The 9,768-nt window shown below is 33.7% G+C and overlaps 1 long non-coding RNA gene across 3 annotated transcripts; it reads right to left on the reverse strand.

Moving 5' to 3' along the window:
- Positions 1–2,208: 2,208 nt before the first annotated feature.
- Positions 2,209–8,680, reverse strand: LOC127853985 (uncharacterized). 3 transcript variants are annotated; one of them, XR_008036858.1, is made up of 4 exons: positions 8,532–8,680; positions 6,921–7,038; positions 6,414–6,500; positions 2,209–2,351 (listed from the first exon to the last, which is right to left on the reverse strand). It is a non-coding gene; the product is annotated as an uncharacterized LOC127853985 (long non-coding RNA). The 3 variants fall into 3 exon arrangements; XR_008036856.1 differs by having other exon boundaries at positions 6,384–6,500; XR_008036857.1 differs by having other exon boundaries at positions 6,325–6,500.
- Positions 8,681–9,768: the final 1,088 nt, after the last annotated feature.

The following is a 9,768-nucleotide window of genomic DNA, read 5'->3' on the forward strand; positions in this document are numbered from 1 at the left end:
ATATATCAGCAAAAAAGAGTTAATTAATAAAGTATCAATCCTGTGTATTATCTCCGTTCATTGAAAAATACAGCGTCAATAAATGACAGACCCCAGCATATCCACATTATGTGTATAATCCTCATAAGCTCTCAACGGACCTACCACTGGGTTAATGCATTTTTTTCCTGTGCACCTGTTAGTTTTGATCACCGCTGATAATGATCGCTGCTCTGTGACCACAGCATGATATCAATGAACGGGGATAATACACAGGATTGGGGCCAATATTGAACCCAATTAAGTACATTATTGTTGTAACTATGTACTGCATAGCTATTGAAGATTGCAAAATGGGTCTTTCGAACTGGGATTCATGTGTATTTTACTGTAAGGTAACTTCTAAATGATTTTGGGGTTTCAGATATAGTTTTATATTATAACAAAATAAGTAGTTCTTTGTCGTTTAAGAACATGTATACTACATATACAATATTATCACATTCTATATACACTTATACAATTACTATTGCCAATTCATGATTTTGCGATATGTTGTCTGAGGAAGGACATTTGTTGCACGCTTTAGGATTTTTGCATCCTCTTTAAGTATGAATATTTAGATTTTTGCATCCTCTTTGAGTTTCACAGTGAGTGATTGACTAACTATGCGATTTACTTTTCGACGGTGTGATCGACCGACTGCGCGACTGTTTATGTAAGCGAGTGACTGACTGTAAGAATGTTTGAGGGACGGACTCACTCCGCGAATGAACATGCGATTTACTGACAGTGCGAGTTTACAAGTGCGCGATTGAATTACAGTTACACTGATTGAATAATTTGGCTATAACTTTTTTTCATCAAACGCCATAAAACTGATAGAATGTAAAGAATGTATGTGATCTACCGTAAATTCGGCTAATGAAAATATTGAGCCGGAGGGAACTCACTAATTGACTAACTGTAAGAATGGGATTGATGGACTGAATATGCGAAAGAAGCTGTGAGTGAGTGACAAGTGGGGTTACTAGATTAACCGAAAGCGCGCGCTTTCGGTATCGGTACCGAAAGCGCAAAAGAATTACCGAAAGCGCATTGAATATATGCGTCCGTCCGTCCCTTCTTCGTTAATCCGTCCGTCTGTTCATTCGTCAATTCGCTAATCCGTCAGTTCGTTCGTTCCTTCGTACGTCCGTCCCTTCGTTCCTTCGTCCGTCGGTCCGTACGTTCGTGCGGCCTTTCGTTCGTACATAACATAACATGAACTTTGTTCAGTCTGTGCGTCAATGTCACCTATCAGCCTTATCGTTACTGTCTCTCATAACGCCTCACTGTGGTGTGGTATTATGTCAAATATATCTATCTTGGTCTGATGTGCGGATGTAGTATCTTTAAATGCGGCACATGCAATACAATAATTAATTCAAGCACGTACACTTAACAAAAAAACACGATATTTCTTTATTTCCGTTATCAGTTTAAAAATGATGGTATTACTAAACAGTAAAACAGATTAATGCACTTGGCCGCTAGATGAATAATGTTATACAATTATTCTGGGCAAATTTATTATTTCAAAACATTTTTAGTTGGTGATGTTATTCACGTCCAATAAATATATCAGTTCTTCTTATCAACCAGATGCCTGTTGTCTACTACTGTTTCTTATCATAATTGTATATATATAATACACCATCAGCGGCCGAGCGCAGAATACTGCGCTTGGCCGCTAATTTTTGTTGTGTGGATTGCATCAAATTAAATGTCAAATTCCGATATTGTATTACAAAAAACTGCTTTTTTATAAATATATCAAGCACGTAACAAAAACATACGATATTTCCTTATTTAATGTAGCATTTTGCAAAAGTAAAGCGCTTTATATATAACCAGGTTTTATTATTTCTTTCTGGTTGAGTAAAAAAAAATTATAACATATAATATGTGTGCATAATTTATAAAAAGAAATAAAATGAAACACTTGATGTTTTATAATTTTGTTAAGTGCGCGTGCCATTGAACGTTAAGTTAAGCGAGAGATGGGAATTAAATTACCGTACACATAATTAAGAACTGAAACTATTCTGTCAGCTTGATTTATAAATCATGTTTCATCGCGCCAATATATTCATTATTTCAAAAATTGTGTATAAAAGCAAAACGATTGAAATTATGTCCGAAACCCAGCTTTTCACATAAAATGACCTTGAACATGACGCCAGCAGACCCGATTGAATACACTTCATTTATTCCAATCAGGTAAATAACAAATACAATAATAAAACAGGGGAAGTCTACACTGTGTATTAGCAACCTGCTGTGATGATCCCTATCTTGTCAGCTCAATACACAGGCACCTGGCTACCGTACTGGAAAAAAAGGATTAACTGTCAAAATAACTGATTTCATTTATTGCTAAACTGTGGTGTACATTTAAAATTAACAACGAGAATGGATCAATATCACCGTTGCACATTTTTATTAATTTCACAGTAATCTGTTCTTTAAATAGTGATAGCCTAATGAAAGACGGCGCTAATAAAGAATAAAGTGTGAAGGTGGATATTGAGAAATAAGATCCATTTTCGCATGACACTGGCAGTATAGAATGTAGTCTTATATAAATAAAACACATTTAAGACATGGATAAAAGATAAATAAGACACATTTGAATCTCTCATTTCTTAAAAAAAAATAAGCACGTAGTCACAAATAAATAAGATACGTTTAAGAAACAGAAAAAATATATTACATACATTTGCATATTTCATTTCTTAAAAATAAGCTCAAGATCTGAAGCAATACATTTATTTCTGACACATTATTCTAAAAGTCGACAGACAACATAAATTCAATGAGGAAACCACAATTAAATAAGATCCATTTTCGCATGATACTGGTCTAACGAATTTTTCAAACATTCAATTAATAGAGAGAAATATCTGGCTGTCATCATCGAACCTAAATTTGGTTGCAATAGAAGTCAAAATTGATGTGTAATGTTTTGTTTTTCAACTTCTTGCTCCAGAAAATGTTTTTTATTTACTTTCTCCATGTACATTAGTTAGTCCGTTTTAGCGTTATGATTAACTCAAAAATAATGGTGAATTGAGTGTTAGAGATTTTTATCAAAGTTGTAACATTATGCAGTTCATAAGGAAGACGTTATACGAAATCTAGCAAAATAACGGCGCACAGACATTTCACTTAACAAACGTAGTAGGTGTACGTTTCGGCGGCTATTACGTCTGACTGCACTAAAATAATTACAATGCTATCAAGCAATGATCGTAAAATTATATTTGTTAAAACACACATGGCAACATAAAAAAACGTCTTTTCATAATGTGTAAGCTTTCCGAAACGTCACATTTCAACGTTGAAACTTCTAAAACGCAGTCAAATTTGACCTTGCCCCGGGGCTCACAAAAATGAAAATTTTCTTATATAAGGCCTATTTTGTTAAAAGTTTCAAAATCTTCTCGTCCATAATCATTGGGCCTAGGGCTATCAAATTTGGTATGTAGAGACATCTTATAGTCCTCTACCAAATTTCTTCAAATTTTGCCCCTGGGGTCAAATTGGATCCTGCCCCGGGGGTCACAAAATTGAACATATGCTAATAAAAGGTCTTTTTTATTATAGTGTCACCCCTATTGAAAGGGCCAGCCAATTCGGCTTATGAGACACCCTTGCGTGTATACCATGTACCTCCCAACTACTATCACTATGCCAGGCGCCAGGCGGATAGAAGTCGGTAACCATTCATGTTTAACGCTCACGGCTCACGAGCCGGCCATATCGTGAGTGCTAGTATAAGTGCTAATATAAGGCCTATTTTGTGAAAACTTTCAAAATCTTCTCGTCCCTAACCATTGGGCCTAGGTCTATCAAATTTGGTATGTAGAGACATGTAATAGTCCTCTACCAAATTTCTTCAAATTATGCCCCTGGGGTCAAATTTGACCCTGCCCCGGGGGTCACAAAATTTAACATATGCTTATATAAGGCCTATTTTGTGAAAATTTTCAAAATCTTCTCGTCCTATAGGCCTATATTTAAGACTTTTCACATGCAGAGAATATTTGAATAGCCTTTTTTCAGCAGTGGAGCGATACAGGGCCATCATGGCTCTCTTGTTGTATAGTATCAGGTACTTCGTTACAAATGTGTTTCTTTTGCCGTTGATAACTGAATTTGTCATCCGTCCGGAATAATAATAGCGCCTTCAAGCGTTCCATAAATAAGCTGTGAAGAAAATGGAAATCTGGCTGGCTACACTTGGCGACAATATGGTTATAGATCTTTCACGGTGAACGGCAAACGAATTGAAAAGCGATTTTTTTAAATATCCAACAAAGGCGTCGATGATACCAGATTTATAAAACACGTTTTCAGGTTCACAAATACTGACTATAATCAAAAGACGGTAATTATGTATTACGGCCAGAGCGACGCTTATTTGGGACTATCGCACGGAAACCGGAAACGAAATGATCGCGAATAAGACAATTAAATGATTTTCACTTTTTCCATTCACCTATATTTATACTCGAACTGTTATTGTTATTGTTGATGTTTGCTTACAGTTTATACTTAACGATTGTTAGTAGCATATATTACAATATATGTTTGTACTGACCGTATATTTTAATAAGACATAAACTGTTGCTTGTTGTTTTTACAGCTTATTATTAAGTTATCTTTATTGTCGATAATGAGCCTTTGCACACACTTTTTCGAGCCAATGTTTGAAACTTAAACGGAAAAAAAACGATCGCTTACATCTAATTTTACTTTGATTGTTCGTGTGTTCTGCTGTTAAATGACAAATGGTCGATAAAGTGAAGTAAGATCAACAAATAATACCCACTGTAAGAACGTGACCGTCGCGTTTAAACGTGAACTCAACGAACGTTTCTATTGTGGTTCGCGAACGGTATCTACATCGTATGCGTTAAAACAATTTATATCAATAACTGCATTAACCAAAATTAAAGTAATATTTTCATAAAATTATAATAGTTGATGACTTATTATGCATTTTTCAAAGAACAGAATTTAAAACAAAGTACATGCATTTTTCAAAGAACAGAATTTAAAACAAAGTACATTAAAAAAATCTTCGTTTATATGTTGCTTTGAACCAAAACAAGAATCATTTGTGGCTCGGCACGAGATAAGGACACCACCATCTTGTCAAGAGATGACTTCTTCATTATAAAAGTGCAAAATCTGACAAATTAAAATCAGAAATTTTAGCTCTGACTTCTCAATAGGGACGAATTTGTGACACTTTTTATGTTTACTATTTAACACCGATTTTGATTAAAATCAAAACAAGTATCATGTGTGGCTTGAAACGAGATCAGTACATCACCATCTTGTCAAGAGATGACTTCTTCATTATACAAGTGTAAAATCTGACACATTATAATCTGAAATTTGCGCTCTGAATTCCCAGGTGGGGACGAAGTTGCGACACTTGTCATGTTTAGTCTTGGACACCGTTTTCGCAAATTTTGTCAATAAAAGCCAAACGATTTTATGATATGCAGTGCATGTAATGACCAACCTTATGACTGTAAGCCTCGCCACAAATGCCGTCGTAAATGGTTAAACTGCTTAACACGTACATTGGGCCGCAAAATGTAACAGGCAAAAAAAACATAATGATATCATGGATGAAATGAAAAGACAAATCCAGCGTATTTCATAAAAAAATAAGATGATTGAAAGGCCATTACATAACATAACAAGGTATGTGTTTGTAAAACACAATACACAATGTCCCCTTTTGAGCGATTTTGACCCACATATTTGACCTTTGACCTTGAAGGATGACCTTGACCTTTCACCACTCAAAATGTGCAGCTTCATGAGGTACACATGCATGCCAAATATCAAGTTGCTATCTTCAATATTGCAAAAGTTATGATTTTGACCCATATATTTTACCTTTGACCTTAATGTTTTTGTAAAAAAAGTGTGACATGTGCATAATACACCCCATTTAAAATCAATGGATGCAATGTAAAAAAGTACATTATTCACAGGGAGCTAGAGACAGACAGATTTGGAAACTAAAACAAGCAAATTCATTGACAATGTGTAAACAGTGCTGAGTGAGCATAGAATTTCTTGTATTCAAATGCTTGTGCAGAAACAACATAACATGTCTACATTATATTCCCTTAAAATACTTTATCATGCTTAAAATTCATAATTATGGATGAAAGGCTGATTAAAAAACAGACACAAGATATAAATTTATGCCATTATAACCACATATTCACCCTTACAAATAAAACTGTATTTTTAAATTCTTTGATCAAAACTGACCTCTTAAGTCTTCAATTAAATACTTGATATGTTAAAAAGGTCCATCACAAGACAATTACTGGGCAATACATGTATATAGTCCGTGTTACCACCCACACACAGCTCAAACTGACGGTTAGATGTAAACATGGTAAGGTAAGGTTGCATCAGGATCTGCCAGGTTCATTTGTGAAGATCTGCAATGAAAATATATAACAATGACTGATAATTTATGACTGCAACGTTCCACAAACACATCAATAATACATCAATACAGTGGTAACCACATGTTATTTTTCCCTGCATTGTTGTTTTTCTTATTGAACTTAATATTTGTAAAAATAACACAACACATTATTAATCAAATGATACACTGTTATCAACATGAAAATAAGATTTTTGTTTTGTACATAATTTATTTCTGTTTCCTCCAGATATGCATAGTAAAAAGAGCTAAGGCATTTTTGTTTAATAAATTCTGTTAGTTTTTATCTAAACATCCGCATACCATGGATAAGATAATCAATAAATCATATGTTGTTTTTACTAATGGAAAAAATAGAATAAATACTAAACACAAATGAGGTAAACAATACATGGTGTGAGTCATACCATACCTGCTAATTACAGTATAAGCACATCTTTTGGTACTATGTCATTATTCCCAATCAGTATGTTATGATGTGGATCAGCTTTGGACACATGCCCCTACATGTATATCATTGGAGTTCTTCACTGAAACAACAAGATACAGGCCTTAACAAAATTATTGCAAAATATTTATGTGTGGTTTTAATTATATTTAAACATAATATATTACAAATAAAAAAAATGCCCGCACAAGTATTGAATCTGGTAACAATCTTACCAATATTCCAAAACATATGAGCAGACAACCTTTAAATTGTCTAAAACTGGAAACTATAGTCTCTTAAGTGACTTCTAAATTTGTGTTGTTCTACATTTTTTATTTCTATATTTGTTTTAACGAATCATTATCTTTCCGCATCACTGTTTTAATTTTAACTTGATCATGAACACTTAACTGACATTGATAACGCATTCATTAATCCTTTCAGTGCGGGAACCGAATTTTGAAGGCCTTTGCAAACAGTTTGGATCCAGATGAGACGCCACAGAACGTGGCGTCTCATCTGGATCCAAACTGTTTGCTATTCTGATAGTATTTTTTGAAAAAAAAATCGAAGAAATGCTAATTGTAGAAATTCAGCAGACGACATTTTAGCAGACGACAAATTTCCCAGCATGTAAAGGGTTAATTCTGGTGTTACAAATAGAATTGTGATTGCTTACAGTCCATTACAGGATTGCACACAGATTTTTAACACAAATTTTATAATTCATGTACAGTCAAGTTACCATTACCGGATCAGTAGCGTAATAAAGTTGTTCTGGTGAAAAGCAATAAATGTTTTGAGACTTCTTTTACATCAGTTTGATTAAATATTACCTTTGCTCACTGATTCAGCATATAGTCTTATTTTTAAACGCAGGCAAAATGTATTTGTGATACCTTTTTTTCGCTGCAGAATTCATGCATTAACAGATCAGTTGTAGCCATAACGGATCACGTGATCGAAACCACTCAGGGGGCTTCTACCACGCTATTTGAACTGTCGAAACATGACCTGTGTTGTTTACAATGCCCAAATTACATTGCCAGTTGTAAATTATATTCATTTGTTTTTGTTATAATTGTTTTCTATATGTGATTGAAAATGCTGTGTTCAAAATATCATCCAAAACTGACAACTATTTATCGGGAAGCGCATTCTTGAACATGAAAGTGATCCTCTATGGGTAATGATCCGGTAATGGTAACTTGACTGTATCTACTACAACCCAATTCCATATTCATTTGACAGTCTTTCAGCTATCAATTGATCAATCATCTTAAAAATCAATAAAGTGAAAGTTGAAAACTTTGAGAAGCATATAAGCACTAAAATTTATCAAAGATGTGTTACTACAGTTGATGTCATTTTAAAATCGTATAATAAGAAATGATTTGACAGATAAATTGTGAAGCGTTTTAGATTTTGACAACTGTGTAACAGACAGAAATATCCGCTAAAATCGTCATTATGAGAGCCAATACGTCTCATAAACACGTTATGATTGATGAAATATATTCTTTTTACAGGAAATGTTTTATCCACATACTACTTCTTGAAGCAAACAAACTGAAAATCTATGAACAAATATACCTTGGCAAAATCCAGAAAGTTTATCCGAAAATTAACAATGTTGATCTGCCATTCCATGCCCTACTGTTTTGATTGTTATATTAACTTAGGTTAATCTACACCATAAAATATCAAAATAAAAAAGGTAAACATCAATATTTAAGTATCCAAAACATCAAAAAATAAAATTAAAATAACTAAACCATAATAAACACCGTAATAACGGACAGCGATTACCGTCTGCAATTTCCTTCTTTGTTCATATCGTATGCAGTTTTTAACGTTATCTATATTGTATGCAAATTCCGTAAGCGTTTTAGTGAGACCCAGTTCTCGGCCTTGGGGTCAACTACAAACTTACAAATACTTAAAGTTAACAAGAGACATTTACACTCCAACCAAATCATCTATGATTTCCAAAAATAAAAGATTATGAAAACACAAAGCCAAAATAACATGGGCACAACTATTAATTGCCTTTAAACAAACAATTAAACATACATGTACATTTTTGCAAACAATGACTTCTAAATATTAACAGGCATTAAATACATCAGATATACAACTTGCATGAACCTTCAAGAAATCAAACTTCTTAGCATACAGAATAATAATACCAGGTACATACAGTTCCTACTTAATAAAATCTAGAACTAGGCCCAGGCGTTCTTGAGTTATTGTCTGACAACCACCTGGTGGACGGACCGACCGACCGACAGACCGACATGAGCAAAGCAATATACCCCCTCTTCTTCGAAGGGGGGCATAAATATTACCATATTATTATAAGTCTCATGTAAGAACAGTTACATGTGTAAAAATACACATGTTCACATCAACTAAAAATTCAAATGCAAATTTTCATCTAAATAAGGTAAGACTAAAGTTTATGATAAGTTGATAACAAGCAGTGTTCATTCAAGAAATCGAAAAGTAGGGGGGAATTTTCCCCCTAACTTTGAAAAATAGGGGGGATTTTTCACAAATGGGGGGGAATTGATCAAGTACCATTTATATGTTTTCATTTTCGTTTTAATGTTAATTTGTTTTAACTTCTACATTACTTAAAACAGTCAAGTCAGTGAAATACCATTGTAACTGCTGTTAAATATAACTGCACTTTCCATAGTATATTGCTGACTTAAATAAAAACAAAGGATTATGAAAATAATTGTTCACATGATATTTCTGTATCATTTAAAACAAAAACAAAAAAAAATACTGATTGTCTATCATGATATGATATGAATGATGATAT

This window comes from Dreissena polymorpha, chromosome 12 (genome assembly GCF_020536995.1).
Source record: "Dreissena polymorpha isolate Duluth1 chromosome 12, UMN_Dpol_1.0, whole genome shotgun sequence".
Classification (NCBI taxonomy): domain Eukaryota; kingdom Metazoa; phylum Mollusca; class Bivalvia; order Myida; family Dreissenidae; genus Dreissena; species Dreissena polymorpha.